We start from the raw sequence: 16,083 nt of genomic DNA, 5'->3' as shown, positions 1-16,083 counted from the left end.
GTGCAGCAAATGTGTAGGGGCACTATGTGTGTCATTATGTGTATAAGGGCATTAATAATGTGTGGCATATGTGTAAGGGACAGTGGGGGTAATTCCAAGTTGATCACAGCAGGAAATTTTTTAGTAGTTGAGCAAAACCATGTGCACTGGGGGGGGGGGGGGGGGGGGGCGTGCAGATATATCATGTGCAAAGAGAGTTTGATTTGGGTGTGGTTTGTTCAATCTACAATCTAAATTGCAGTGTAAAAATAAAGCAGCCAGTATTTACCCTGCACAGAAACAAAATAACCCACCCAAATCTAACTCTCTCTGCAAATGTTATATCTGCCCCCCCCCCCCCCCCTGCAGTGCACATGGTTTTGCCCAACTGCTAAAAAATTTCCTGCTGCGATCAACTTGGAATTACCCCCATTATGTGTAAAAGGGCATTAATAAAGTTTGTCATAATGTGTAAGGTGCATTATGTTTATAAGGACATTAATAATGTGTCTCATATGTGTAAGGGGCATTACTCTGTGGCATTATGTGTATAAGGTGCTCTACTATGTGGCGTTGTGTATAGAAAGGGCACTACTGTGTCGTCTAATGTGAATAAAGAGCAATAGGTTGTGGTGTAATGTGAATAAGGAGCAATTCAGTGTGATGTGAATAAGGGGCTCTACTGTGAGGAGTAACATTTATAAGGTAAAGTGATACTACTGTGGGATGTAATATGAATTATGGACACTATCACATGATCAAATGCGAATAAAGTTGCAGTACTGTGTGGCGTAATTTGAATTGGGGTTACTATTGTGTGGCCAAGCCCAATGCCAGCAAAAACACCCCTCTTTTTGGGCTGGGCTGAGAACGAACTGTTCCTATTGAAAATATAGGGGGTACAAACACCAAAATAAGGACTGCTATAGGTGATGGTGCTGGGAAAGAGGTGCAAGGTCAGAGGCGGTACCAGCGGTGGTGCTAGGGGGCACCAGCCAAAATCTTGCCTAGGGCATCATATTGGTTAGGGCCGGCTCTGCCCACAGCAGCTAAAGGGCCAGTCATTGCCCACATCTGACCTAGGGCCTAAATCAGACCTGATCGTAGATGTGCTAAATTTAGCACATCTACGATCAGTTACTCAGACATGCGGGGGGACATCCAGCACAGGGCTAGTCCACCCCACATGTCAGGCCCGACCCCCCCCCCCCCCCCCTGCACAAGTACAAATGCATTGCACAGTAGCTATGCTTTTGTACTGGAAGTACTGGAAGAGTAGCTCCCAGTCAGCGCAGCTCCTGCGCGCTGGCAGGGAGCTACTCGCCGCTGCCTGGGTCGCAGGCGCTGCGTGTGATGTCACGCAGCCGCCACAGCCAGTCCCTCCATCAGTCCCGGCATGCCTGTGTTGCCCGGGGTGCACTCCCTAAATGGCGGCCAACCGCCGCCGGCCCGCCCAGCGTCCGCCTCTGCCTGTCAATCAGGCAGAGGCGATCTCAAGGCTAAGACAGCCGTCGGCTGTCTGGCATGCGCCGGCGCATGCGATTGCTGCTGTGCGAAAACACACAGTAGCGATCAGGTCTGAATCATCACCCTAGTCTGTAGTCAGCATTAAATTCCCCAATCTGCCAAGCTCCTGCCATTAGGAGAAAAATGTGCACCCACTGCGACCACCATCCTGACACACCAAGGCTTGTGTTGTGCCTTCCTGAAATCACACAAGAACAGGCAGATGACATCACATGACATCCATTTCATTCAGTTCTGAGACACTAAGTCCTTCAAGTAATGACGCTTTGGTTACCTCTCTGACATGCATTGTTACTAAAGGGGGGTACACACGGAGAGATCCGTGCTTAAAATCTAAGCAATCTTGCTAGATTGCTTAGATTTTAAGCACGGATCTGCCGTGTGTATACCATCCAGCGATAGCGATGCGCGGCCCCGCGCATCGCTATCGCTGGTGCTAGATTGAGCTGCATGCAGGCTCAATCTAGCGGGTCGCTCACTTCACCGTTGTGTGAAGTGAGCGGCCCCCCGTCGGCTTTCCCCCTCGCTCAGCACATTGCGCTGTGCTGAGCGGGGTGAGAGATGTGTGCTGAGCGGTCTGTGTTAAGATCGCTCAGCACACATCTCTCCCGTGAGTACCCCCCTTAACAATATATTTATGTAACCCCTAGTATGTATGATTTATTTTTATTTTTTATTCTTAAGGTTATTTTATTACCAACAGGTTTAATTATACAACAATTAGGGTTATATTGATGGTACTCACAACATAACATATAATACATATACTGAAAAAAATATTCCGCCTATACAATCAGTAATGCATGCAAGACATAAAAACTGTGGGTGAAACCAAAATTTTTTACCTAGAGTGACCCGGGTACTCATACATGAATTATATATATACTCAGTTACTTGGGCCCACGATTGTAGTGTGCACACTGCAGTTCATTACGATTATGATAGAATTATATCATTAAATATAGGTCTGTTAGACAGTATACTTTCCAAGCTGCAAATTATATTAGAAGTCTAATGGGTTCACCGCTCCTATTGTTACTCCCGTGCAATTGAAGTGGCTTTCCCTTTAAATTTGGCTGGTCCTCCTTCCTTCTGCTATTGGGCTGGCTTGAAGGGTATTTAATTGAATAATACAGACCCGCATTCAGGGAGTCCTTCAGTGGTACTCTGTGTTCCTAGTCTTTTATACTCAACTCTTTCTCTGAGTCCTCATCAGAGCTGTGCTATTACTGAAGATATCTTGTTTTCTGGAGCTAGACTGTGGTTAACCAGTAATGACCCTGGTTATACGCAATAGGACCCTATGCACTATCCACTAGTGGGCTATATGCATGGACAGTATCCATAAATATTGACTGTTAAGGTATTCAGGTTCAGGCAACATCACTGAGTAGCGCAGATTCCTCCTCCTCTCACCATCTCGTTAGTATGTATGAGGGTATTCAATAGTATTTATGCTCCACAGTGGTCTTTCGTGACATATGTATATATTATATGTGTACATAAATGATTTGTAATAATTATTGTATATTTATTTATTTGTACATGCATGAATTTCATGATGTGAACAAGTTTCCAATGCCTGCATATTCGGGGGCATAGAGTGGCATGCGAGGGACGGAGAGGTTGAGCTGGAGGCTCCCCGTGCACAAGGGTAACTGCCTGGGGGGTGAGCTGAGACTGACTCACGGGGAAGAGAAAAAGACAGTTGCTCGTGTGAGGTCGTCAGTTGGTGGTGCAGGGAGGAGAGACAGAGCAGCAGCGGAGGTGTGAGCAACGGACGATAGAGGAGAGGTGAACTTACGGAAATATTTGGGGGAGTGTATCCACGAAGCTCCCTGCCACCTGCATTGATCGATCCGCTGTAAGCCGAACAGAGGCGGGTGGATCTCGTCTATGACCCGTCAGAAGCCGCATTGAAGTCCGCCTCCTAAGTGAGTGGGCGGTACATACTGGCAAGGCAGAGTGCTAGGAGGGAGGTGCGGCTGGGATACTAAGAGCGACGCGACCCTCCGGAGCTGCTGGATAGAGGACACAGCCTCATAGAGACTGAAGGGCAGCTGTCCTGGCCAATAATTGAGTTGGGAGGAAGAGTCGAGGGAGAGGCTATTCCCCTTTCAGGCTGACAGATGAATACGTAAGTGTTTAATACAGCCACACTGCACACAGGTATAGCACCTATCTGAGCTCATGATGTAAAGGTGACAGGACTAGAAACTGTCAGGAGGAAGCTATTATTGCCAAACATATTTAACACTCCTATTAGGTACCAAGAGTATAATCTGCTGTTCCCTGCTGTTCTCACATGACTGCCATAGAGTGCTGGTAATCATCTGTAGACTACTAAACCATTAAAATCAGATGAGGAGTGCCCAAAACAGTAGAATCATAATACACCAGACTATTTGAACTATATTCGAGAAATTTTAATTTCTACAATTATACTACTACTTAACGAGATGGTGAGAGGAGGAGGAATCTGCACTACTCAGTGATGTTGCCTGAACCTGAATACCTTAACAGTCAATATTTATGGATACTGTCCATGCATATAACCCACTAGTGGATAGTGCATAGGGTCCTATTGCGTATAACCAGGGTCATTACTGGTTAACCACAGTCTAGCTCCAGAAAACAAGATATCTTCAGTAATAGTACAGCTCTGATGAGGACTCAGAGAAAGAGTTGAGTATAAAAGACTAGGAACACAGAGTACCACTGAAGGACTCCCTGAATGCGGGTCTGTATTATTCAATTAAATACCCTCATACATACTAGGGGTTACATTTAAAAAAAATTAGTAACGATTCAAATTGTTTAGAAATTTGCAAGATCACAAACAAAATGTATCTTTTTACATTTATCTAAAATAAAATCATTTTCCATCTTTAATAACATCCACTAGTAGTTTCAGGTTTCATGGCTGTCACCAGGCTGACAAGTCACTTATTACATCATAGACAACTTCTGTGATATCACACAGCCCGGGTATAGGAGTTAGTGCTGGACACGGGGCAGTCAATAATCAGCTGCATGTGAGTGGTGTGCGCTGTGTATACTCACTGCTCATTTCTGTGACCACACCTGCTAGATTCAGCATCACACAGTCTAAGGTAAGCTTATTGTAGTGTTAAAGTTTGATAATCATCTTTCAGCACAATGAAAGACTTTAAAACATTGTGCTTAATTCAGCATGGATTGCGATTGCATTTGCGGTAGCAATACTGCGACGGGACCAGGTCCGTCTTAACAGCAGTGTGGGCCCCTGGGCACAGCAATGCTCTGGGGCCCCTACCCATCCTCCAGCAGTAAAGGTGAGGGGTGCTATCAGTTGCAACTTTGATGTCCTGTGTGCGGTAAGGGGTGTTCTATCTTCCACTCAGCATGCAGGACCTGAAGCCAGGGCCGTCTTTTCCTATGGGCTCAATGGGCTCTTGCCCATTGGCCCCAGGAGTATAAGGGCCTTAGGCTCATAGCTGAGGGTACCTTCTTTCCAGGGGTACCAGATTTTTGAAAATCGGCCCGGGGAACCGGAGATATCCGACTTGAGAGCAGTGGTCCCCATCCAAGCCTGTTAATTGCTCTCCCGGCCAGATATCTCAGGTTCTATCTGCCTAAAGGCCCATATAGATGGGCCGATGCGGGAGAGAAGTGTGCTGAGCGTACCGCTCAGCACACATCTCTCCCGCCGCTCAGCACAGCGCGATCTGTGCTGAGCGTGCGGGGGGAGACGGGGGGCGCTCATTTCACCCAGCGTGCAGGCCAATCTAGCACCAGCGATAGCGATGCGCGGGGCTGCGCATCGCTATCGCTGTAGGGTGTACACACGGAGCGATAATGCTCAAATTCTAAGCAATCTAGTCAGATTGCTTAGAATATCGCTCCGTAAGTACCCCCCATTAGAGTTTTCACAGACAAACAGACAGAGGGGGGGGAAGGGGGTTGAAAATCCCACCCCTACATTTCCCTTCAGCACACTAAAAATTACCTGTAACCATACCTGAACCTATCTGGTAATAGAAATTCAGAGAATTAGTTTACACATGTTTGCAAACACAAGTTTAAGCTGCTGAGCCACTTCAAGTGAAACGGACCATTGTGTTCTTGTACCGTTGATAGGGCCCGATTCAGCATGAGTTGTAGTTGTGCAACAAATCGCACAACTACAACCCTTTTCTCCAACATGCGGGGGTGGGGGCCTGCCCCCGCCCCCCCTGCTAACATGCGAGCGCATCGTAATGCCCTCGCATGATTAGGGTTGCCCCCTGCCTATGCAGCTTAACTGCGAAGGCAGTTAGAGAAAAACCATCTTGTGGGTCTCAGCTGCTGCATGTGACGTCACGCAGCCGCCACACCTCCCCTTCCCCCTGCAAACGGTCCAGACATGGCTGCATTGTCCAGACCGCGCCCCCAAACGGTGCATTGACGCCCACAAAATGCGGTGTTGACGCCCCGTCACCGCCCCCACACTGGCTCTTAAACTGCATTCACAGGTGCGGTGCTCGCATGCGCAAGGTCTTAAATCAGCAAATAGCGATTTCCACACTTCTGCAGCTGATGCTGAATCAGCCCCATGGTTTAAAACATTGGTGGTTTGCGCGTGCGTCTGGGTATCTTCATTGTGAGGCTCATTTTGACTACAGTAGGGGGCCATTGGAAGAGCCTAGGATGGTATACCGTGCTGGGGGCTGTCCGGGGCAGCTAATAGCTGGTTCTGTTGGGTCAGCTGTGGAGTGAGGAGGGCCATCAGCATCCCGGCACAATGTATACGTGTCACACTCACATGAAGTGTATCTGAATGCCGATGTCATGCATCGCTCTGTGGCTGGTTTGGCAGGGTCGGCTGTGGGTTGACAGCCCTGCACTGCTATTGAACACAGTGCCATGGGGGGAACCATAGGGTCCACTGCAACTATCGATGGCATAAAACTATTTGTATCTCCACCATCGATAGTAAAACTATTCAACATCAGCTATTCCTCATTTGTTCAGCCCTGGGAAATAGGGGGAACTTTGAGCCTTGTGGCAGAGGGAAAGGACAAACTGAAAATTGTATCTTCCCCACATTGGGCCTTTTAGATACGAAGGGATGAGAAGCAGTGGGGAGGGGCGCTGAACACCCTAGCACCGATCCTTCAGTTAAGTGGTTAACAATTATTTTGAAGCATATTCTCAAAGCCTCCATGCAGTATATAATGCACTGTGTAGTTAATAAGTGTTAACAGAGCAGACTCTCGTCTGTGCTTATTTCATCATACATACTAACATTAATAATAATGGGTCTGATTAATGTTTGCAAGTAAAGCAAAAAAGATTTCGATTTGGGTAGGTTATATATTTTTTCTGTGAAGGGTAACTACTGGCTGTTTTTGCATGTAGCCCACAAATACTGGGCAGCTTTATTTTTACACTGCAATTTCGATTTCAGTTTGAACACCTCCCACCCAAATCTAAATCTCTCTGCACTGTTAAGTCTGATTAACTTTCAGGAAAAGAACAATACCTTAAATACACACATGTTCAAGCTAGCACACCGTCACGCTGTAAGCACAAAATAGCTACACGTGCGGTCTATACACTTTAACCCCTAACAGGAAAGGAAATGCGACACCAATTGTATATGCAATGTTGCAGGTCCAGCCCAGCAACAATTATTTACTTAAAAGGGGGTTACAACAGTAATACAATCACATAAGAGAATAGGCTACAATCAATGGATACATACGTTTGTTTGCCTGCGCAAACCGGTTCTGGTCTTCAGTCAATCTGAATAGATGACCTTCAGAGAAAGAGGCTGAGGCTAGCCAGGAGGCTTGGTTTTATACAATGGTCCAAAGCATGAAACAAAGGAAACTGTAATCTCTTCATCCATAGGTTAAAGGGCTGGTCATTTACAGTACATGAGGGGTCATAGGTCGGTTTGAATAGGTGGGCGATGCCTGGTCCAGGTGCACTTGCAGATGTCCTCCACTGGGTTCCCTCCGAATATCAAGAGTACAGTACATACAGTGTGATATTAATAATATATTCCTGCGCATAGCTATGCGCAGGAGCGTGCTACTTTCTGTAAACTGCCATCGGAATATTGCCATTGAAATACTGTACAGCTGGATACCAAACACCACCTCCTAACCTAATTCTGTCCCCTCATATCCTGTAAAGTTGGATATCTCTATTGTTCCCTTTCCAAAGTAAATGTAACTCGTTGGTGTGGTGCATGTAGGCTATGTGTAAACTATGTACTATGTGGATTAAATATGGAATATGTCTTTATGGCTTTTCCATGCGAATGCATATGCTACCGTATTTACTCATACCACACGCTAACACGCAAGACCGCGTGAGCGATTATACGTAACTTGCGAGTATATGCACGCACGGCAGAAAAAGCACCCGCACGGAGGCCATCTGTGTGGTGTTTGTACGTGATGCGTGTGGCTATAATATTTTCGACAGTCCACCCGTTGGCAGTCAACAATAACTGCCACACCTAACTAATAAAACTGAAAATATTACCTATACATTATATACAAAGTTCGGATGACCGGGGGAGAGTTGTAGGTGGGAAACGTATAGCCTAGTGAGATAGGAAAAAGCATGTATGTATGAATTAATGTCTGAGGGGCATGTATCATCGTGCCGTATATGTTCTAAGTAAGCTTCGAGGTATTGCGAAGTATACATTAAATCCTTCTCATCCCGTATTAAGGTCTGTACATGGGCAAACAGACACTACCGAGCTCTTTTCGGGCAAGGGCTTTTAACCCTCACCTTTTCGGCTTCTAATACCAACAAATGGGGAGCACATTTATCTGATGATACATGGAGGGGAAACATATGTGTGTGCTACTATATGTGGATACCATTTATCGACTGTGTGTGCCATTAACTGAAGATTGCAGAGATGAGGGTAAGACACATATAAATACATTCACATAATTTGGGTATGGTTGACGTCTTTTCCGGTTGGATGTTTCTGGGTAGAGGGGGAAACAGAGAGAAATGGTGAAAGAAACAGGCCATGAAATTCATTTGCAACCCTTATCATAACACTGTCTCTACGGATGGATCATATATCAAATCCGCTGCTGTAACAACACCCTCACTCCTTAGACTCATCAAATTTGTGCTGTGTTTGCGCCGCGTCAAAATTCGGACACACCTGAATATCAGACTAATAATTATACGACACCCAGGATACAAAGGAGAAACTTTCCTACACTCGCAATTACATTTTGCGCACACTCTCCTAACCCAGAGAACCATTTGAGTGGGTTCAACCATGAGGCCCAGCCGGTTAGTTCATTACCCACAGCCGTCAAGGTTAGGTTGTGTTTCCTTCTGAACTCCCACTTTAACTGCAAGATCTCGTCCATCTTTTGATCGATGATCTCCGTGGGGTCGTCAGTGCTATTCGTAATATACGTACAGCACTTCACACCATATTGAGTTGCCAGAGTAACACAGTACCCACCGGTCACAGCTGTAACATAATTAAGGACCATCCTGTGCTGGACCAGCTCCTTCTTGTAGGCTTGTAGCTCCCTACCCGTATACCTGAAGGTGTCATCATACATTTCAGTGATATTATCTATCAAGTTCGCCAGCGCATGGATGTACTTATAATTTATAGTTCCTCTGGCAGTACGGGTGATATCTAATGCGAGAAGGAACTGAATCCCAGTGGATTCATGGATCAAATCAGAGGCTGCGTGCTCTGTCCTATCTATGACGTGTCTCTTGATGATGTGTTCATAATGGGTATGAGTATAAAGAGTCTGAGCGTTGCGGTGAATGTCTTTCATTTTGTCGTGTGCTATGGTCACGACCTCTGGTAGCACTCTCCCAATATAACACAACCCTTCAGAGCTCGGAGTAAGCCACTTGTACGCTTTCCTCCCACATATGAAATAGGCATCATCTGGAAGAACATAAGGGACCAAATGCAACAAAACCATATCACATATCTTCCTGATAAAGAAACCGGTCCCTAGTTCTCTCATTTGCTCAGTACAAGTATCGGGCTGGATGATGTGGGCACAATAACCCTGCAACACTTTTCCAGCCCACATGGTTCTGATCACACGTGTATACCTATACCAAAAATACTTCCCACTTGTGGCTATCTTACGTACAAGTTCGGAGTCGATAGGTATCTTATCAGCTCTGTGTGAAAAGGTCATTGTTTGGTTATTCAATGTCACTTCCCAATTTCCTGGTTTCCGGAAATTGGACACATTAAAACACAATAGTGACCTATCTACGTGGTACTGGTGGAGCTTCAAGCTAGGGGGCCTAGATATATTGAATTTCTTGTCCACCGTTCTCCCACCCTGTAATTCGAGTATCTCATTTATCGTTAAAGGGTATGGCACTAATCCCGATTTACTCTGTCCTTGAGGTACCTGTGAGCACACCCAGCATTCTGTTTGGTTTAAGACCGTACCCACTAATGAGTGGTAATCACTCAAAGGATGTCGGCCAATGTCGATTTTACTGTTTGACTGACATCTCTTCGACTATGTTTTCGCAATGTTTACATATACAATATTCATCAGACAATAACCCTTCACATTGCCTCCAAGCTCCGTGACTACCAGATCTCTTACTGATACCATCCTTTACTAGAGTGATATGCTGCTCCTGGGGTCCTATGAATCCGTACACTCCATCAGAACCCATTCCAGATCCTTGCTCGACATCTCGGGGGCCCTCACAAAAACAGATTGTCCTGATCAAAAACAGAGTCACATGAAAAAGCCGGAACACAGTCTCTTGGGGGTAAATTTACTAAGATGCGAGTTCTATTTAAGATGGGATGTTGCCCATAGCAACTGATCAGATTCTACTTCTCATTTATCTAGCATCTTCTAGAAGGTAATACCTGGAATCTGATTGGTTGCTATGGGCAACATCTGATATTAAATAGAATTCCCATCTTAGTGAATTTACCCCTTGGTGTGGATCCATTTCGTAACGGAACAAAATAGGAAGAGAGAAAAAGAAAAATAATGCAGTGGGGGGAGGTGAAAAAAGAAAAATGGTACGACAACCGTCCTTGATTTTGCTGTTCTCCACGCTCAGGTGCCGTTCAACAGTCCTGCCTCTCAGCTTTCCCGGAACAAATTCTTTAGTGATACGAGGTTCTCTTCACCTTTCTCTTTGTCACGAGTTTTCTCCGGGTCAACAACCTTCTTGCAGTGGGACGAGTGGACCCAAGTCTCTCTCTTGGCAACCTTTAGTGCTGTCGTGCTGGTCAACAAAACTTGATACGGTCCTTCCCACCTGTCTATCAGGCAACCTGAGCGTAAATTTTTTTTTAATCATCACATAATCCCCATGCTCAATGTCATGACAATTACTGCTTGGTAGGTCAGGAATCACCAGTTTTAAATTCCTTTGATGGTTTCTCAGTTGCTGGCTCATCCTAACCAAATATTGCACAGTTATTTCGTTATTGCACTTCAAATCCTCCTGGGGGTCTATCATTACATGGGGTTGTCGTCCAAAAAGAACTTCGAAGGGTGATAAGTTAAGCGGTGACCTGGGAGTGGTTCTGATGCTGTACAACACTAGTGGCAATGCTTCTGGCCACAACAACCCAGTTTCAGCCATCACTTTGCTCAGCTTGTTCTTAATAGTGCTGTTCATTCTCTCCACCTTCGAACTTGCCTGTGGCCGGTACGGAGTATGCAGCTTGCTATTAATACCCATCAGTTTGCACATGACCTGAAAGACTTCACCTGTAAAATGGGTACCCCTATCACTTTCAATCATTCTAGGAATACCATATCTGCACACAAATTGCTGCACAATTTTCTTTGCAGTGAACACAGAAGTATTTGTGGCAGCAGGGAATGCTTCTACCCAGTTTGAAAAGACATCGGTACATACTAACACATGCTTCAAATTCCTACAGGGTGGTAACTGTTTGAAGTCGATTTGTATTACCTGAAAAGGTCCGTCTGTCGGAGGGATATGGGATGGCTCTGTTGGTATTGCCTTACCAATATTCTTCCTCAAGCAAGTAAGACATGTCATTGCTTTTTTACCTGCATGAGAAGAGAATCCTGGTGCACTCCAGTAGGCTCTTACCAGTTTGCACATACCTTCCTTACCCAGATGAGTCAGACCGTGTGCCGCCTCAGCTAGACTTGGGAGATATGCCCTGGGGGCCACTGGCTTACCGTGTCCATCTGTCCAAAGTCCTGAGGACTCCTGACCATATCCCTTCGCCTTCCAGACTGCCCTCTCTTGTAGGGAACACAAATTTTGAATATTTTGAATGTTGTGTATTTGTTGTGTGGAGTAAAACCATCTCTAGAAGAGAGAAGAGAGGGGAATAAAAAAAAGAAAATGTCAGGTTTGCATTCACCAACAGGCTGTCACACCATCATGCATATCAGTGTCCGTACACAATCTCCCTTCACCAGTATTCCCATTCTCCACCCTTTGTGCATGACAAGGCACACTTCAGTAATACTGGTGCCATTGTGCTGGTGAGATATACTGGATTCAGGCAGCACTCTGAATCTCCGGTAAGGCATGTGGTGTTATAATCTTATAATCGGGCCCATGTATTGTACCCTCCTGTAGGTGAACAAAAATATGTGAAGAGGAAACGTTTGAAGAAAAACCACATAGACATTGGTAACATAAGTTTGTAGAGGTAAAGTAGATTTTATAAAAATGACGACTGGATTGGGCACTTCGGGGAAGTGATTCTCTACTTGGTCTACTCCCCTTTAAAGTCTGTGTTTGTTGTATCACTACTGGGACTATCCCAGCCATCAATCCAGTGTCCTGTCCATCCTAAGTTCATAGGGAACCCGGTATCTGTGAGATAATTTACTCTACCTGTGATGGACATGAATTTAGAACAGTGAAATGCAACGTTAGTCTTTGTGGGTCTCTAACATACTTTGTACTTCCTGAGCGGGAGCACACTATATGTATATCATATTTAACAAAGTTTCTGTTACGTTAGTCAGGGGCCACTTCTGCTATGAAAAGAAGTAAAGGTTTAGCATCATAGAGGCCCCATCTTAACCTCAGCAAATTGTGTCAAAGGGTAATGTTGCATTTATTTCGTTCTTCCCATTAGCCGAATTTGTGTTTTCTATATGGCTTTTGAATCCTCACTATATGTCCCTTGGTCCCGTCTATGTGTTTAATAATGTGGCTCATGTTCTGGTCTAGGGGGTCTATATTGACTATGTGTCCTACTACTCCTAAAATCCCTGGAAAAAAATGTCCTTTCTTTCTACAAATGTAACATAGTTTTGATCTTTTCCAAAACATCAGGGGTCTGGGGTTTAGGTTGATGGGACTTCCCTGTAAGAGCCTGCATACTTACCATCGTTGAGATATTTCTGTCCTGCTCACTAGCATACTCCCTGAGAGTATCTATTGTGACCCCTCTCCAATAAGGCAAAGAATTCTATATCCTGACTTTTAATGCCTTATTAAGCCCGTCCATTAGCACAGAGACAGCCATCTCCCTGTAATTTGCATAATTCCTTATATCCGATACCCCAGTGTATCTAGCCATTTCCTGCAGTGCTCTATGGAAATATTCGGATGTCAGTTCATTTTCTCTCTGTTTTATGGAGAAAATTTTATTCCACTGGATGACAATGGGGAAATACAATCCTGGTTGTATGTTAATTCGTTCCACGTTGTCAAAGTCAAAAATATTACATAAAGAGAACATACAAACTACACACATTTAAGTCGCTATACTTGCAAATATGCGCAGCAAGCGCAGCAATATATGGTAACACACGCATTTACACGGACATGCCACAGAGATGGATTCGACACTTATTTCATACAGTACATAATTATAATAATATCAAGCGCCAGACATCATGGTGATTTAAAATCACCTAATGAATTAATGTCATGAATGTGTATTATTTGAACGGAACCAGATACACCTGTCATGTTTACTTTTAAAACAAGCAGATTGGTGTGTAGATTAATTTGATACTTGTTATCAAGTTGTAGGACATTGCAGCGGATAGTTATGATTGAATGTATAAAAGCTAAAATCACTTTGTTAGAACAATGAATGATACAGTGAACAGGGAACTCTTGCCAGCCCCTTTGGCAGTCTTCAGGGCTGAACCTGATCAGCATATACAAAGAGAATAGTGACTCAATCATAAATGAGAGAGAGAGACCCCTCCCCCAGGAACTAGTCACACAGGAAGGTAGTTCCTGTTTCTGGGGGGTCTCAGAGTTAGTTGCTGGTGGTCTCAGAGGATGATGGAGGAGTTGCTAGCAGTTCAGTTCCTGTATTTATTTACAGAGAGAGAGAGTGATATGGAAAGACGAATCTATATAACTTAAGGATAATGGTATTGTATCGCTGGCATGTAACTGTAATTGTAAATGTAATTGTATGTAATTGCATGTAACTCTATGTAACTATGTTCTAACTGCTTACTGTGTGAGTTGTAACCATGTAACTATAGGTATACTGTACTTTGTAATATATATTGAATCCATACCCTTTTAACAACAAATATATACATCAATGAGCTTTGGAACTCAGATAATGTGTGGGTGTATTGTTTTCTCTTATGGGATACAGTGTTTTGCGATGTACAGCACACTTTTATCGTATATGGTAATAAGATGTGCCTGGCGTCTGCAATATATATTAGAGCGGGCATTTTAAATGTTTGTGAGAAATCAATTTGGCAATCATAGATGGGGGCTCTCACGGGATATCACGTTATTAATGATGCACTGTACATTACAAACGCGGCTGTGATCGACCGGCTAATGATGGATGCATTGCAAAATGCTGACGAATCACATCCACGTGTATTGTGTTGTGTTATTAGTAAGACGCTGATATGAAAATTTCAAGGGACAATGCGTTTCTCATAATATTTACGATGCTAAAATGTATTTTTATTGTTGCAAAACAAGGTTCAAATAAGTCATAGTGTGTTTGATTCAGATTGGATTGTTTATCTGTTAAGTAGGTTTAAAAGTATATTTAAAAGTTGCGGCATAGCTTTGATATAGTTTTTATTTTTAACTCAGGCCTAAAATAACTTCAGGTGCTTGCATGGTGTGTGATTTCTTTGTGACAAAGGAAGCCGCATGGTCTGTCCTCCATTTTGGACTAACCACATGGCCTGTCCACCATTTTGTGTAACCCTCATGGATGTGGAAGGGGGAGGAGCAGCGGCCATTTTGGGAAGGTCATTTTTCTAAATGGCTGATTTTCAATCTGCTCAGAAAAATCAGCTTTCCATGGTCACATGAAACACGATTTATGAGTTACCAATGCATTTATTTAACCCATGCCATAGTCAATTACAAATAGTTTCAGCTGGGCCTAGTGAAAAGTTAATAGTAAGATGAATACTTGATGTAAGAAGTACACACAGATAAAAACAAAGTTTTTTTCTTTTACCTCTAAGATTTAGCTAACTCTGCTTGCTGTAAGATAGCCATTGACATGCAAATTAACCTGTGTAACTGCTTTTTCTTAGCAGTGAACAACCCTCTTGAACAGGCAGTCAAAAGCACACAGCAATGATATGCAAATTAGAAACTTTAAATGGGTAAATGAGTTTCATAGGAGACCAGTGAATGATACATATATACAATATTATTATAATTATGTGTGTGTTTATATCAGTGTATGTTCTGCAAGATAGCTATCCAATCTGAATCATATCATTTAAATTATTGATTATTGCTAGAGTCATTATAGATCTGTGTGAAACCGGAGATATTTTTTGTTACTATATAGTTAAAACTAAAATAAGTATTTAAGGAAGTAAGAGTAAAATCACAAAACGCAGTTCTGGCCCAGTAGAAAGAGGGTTTATACAGAAAGAATGTATGTTGTGTTAAGTGAGCAATTATAGTTAATATTTCTCACATTTATAGAAATTGTATGATTTGTACTATTGCGGACATACGGTTTTGTACACGTGTCTCGGACAAAGTACGGAACTGCACACGCGGCGCAAGCACGGTCGCGTGTTTACGCAACGTGTGTAAGGGTACGACCGCTAAGTACAAATTACACAATAGTATCGTTTAGTTTAGGGGTGGGACAGTAGCCACGCTAAATTAGCACAAATTGCTCAGTTTCCAAGATTTAGTTTAAATAAAACCTTTTTTACTGTATTGCCTCTGGGAATAAAGCTGTTTTATCTGAATGAAAGTTGATTTTCTGTACAGAAAAACCAAAGTGTATTTGAGTGAGCGAACGTGAGTGAGCGAACGCAACATTGAACGTAGTGGACCCCAGGAATTCGGGATCCCGTCGAAGTGGTACACCGAGTGAGTGGAGACTCGGTGGCGTGAGGCAGCTGACTCATGTTAATATAGATTGAAGTACAAAGGAGCAAGGTAGCAGAGTACCGCAGACCAGGAGGTCAGCGAGGTTTAGAGTACCGCAGACCAGAAGGTCAGCGAGGTTTAGAGTACCGCGGCCCAGGGGGTCAGCGAGGTTTACCCATATAGGTTTTTTTTTATACGCTCCGGCTGAGGTTTCGCAGCTTGTGATTCGATTCCAGTGGTCGTACGGCAGATAAGTAACAA

General features: G+C 43.9%; 1 long non-coding RNA gene across 1 annotated transcript in view; it reads left to right on the top strand.

Moving 5' to 3' along the window:
• The first annotated feature begins 3,189 nt into the window (after positions 1–3,189).
• The window catches only part of LOC135009705 (uncharacterized), a 105,738-nt gene continuing 92,844 nt past the window's right edge, over positions 3,190–16,083 (top strand). Inside the window, exon 1 of the long non-coding RNA XR_010209216.1 lies at positions 3,190–3,643. This is a non-coding gene — a long non-coding RNA (uncharacterized LOC135009705). The remainder of the gene's footprint in view (positions 3,644–16,083) is intronic.

Source organism: Pseudophryne corroboree, chromosome 2 (genome assembly GCF_028390025.1).
Source record: "Pseudophryne corroboree isolate aPseCor3 chromosome 2, aPseCor3.hap2, whole genome shotgun sequence".
NCBI lineage: Eukaryota > Metazoa > Chordata > Amphibia > Anura > Myobatrachidae > Pseudophryne > Pseudophryne corroboree.
This window is presented reverse-complemented; position numbering and strand designations above follow the sequence as displayed.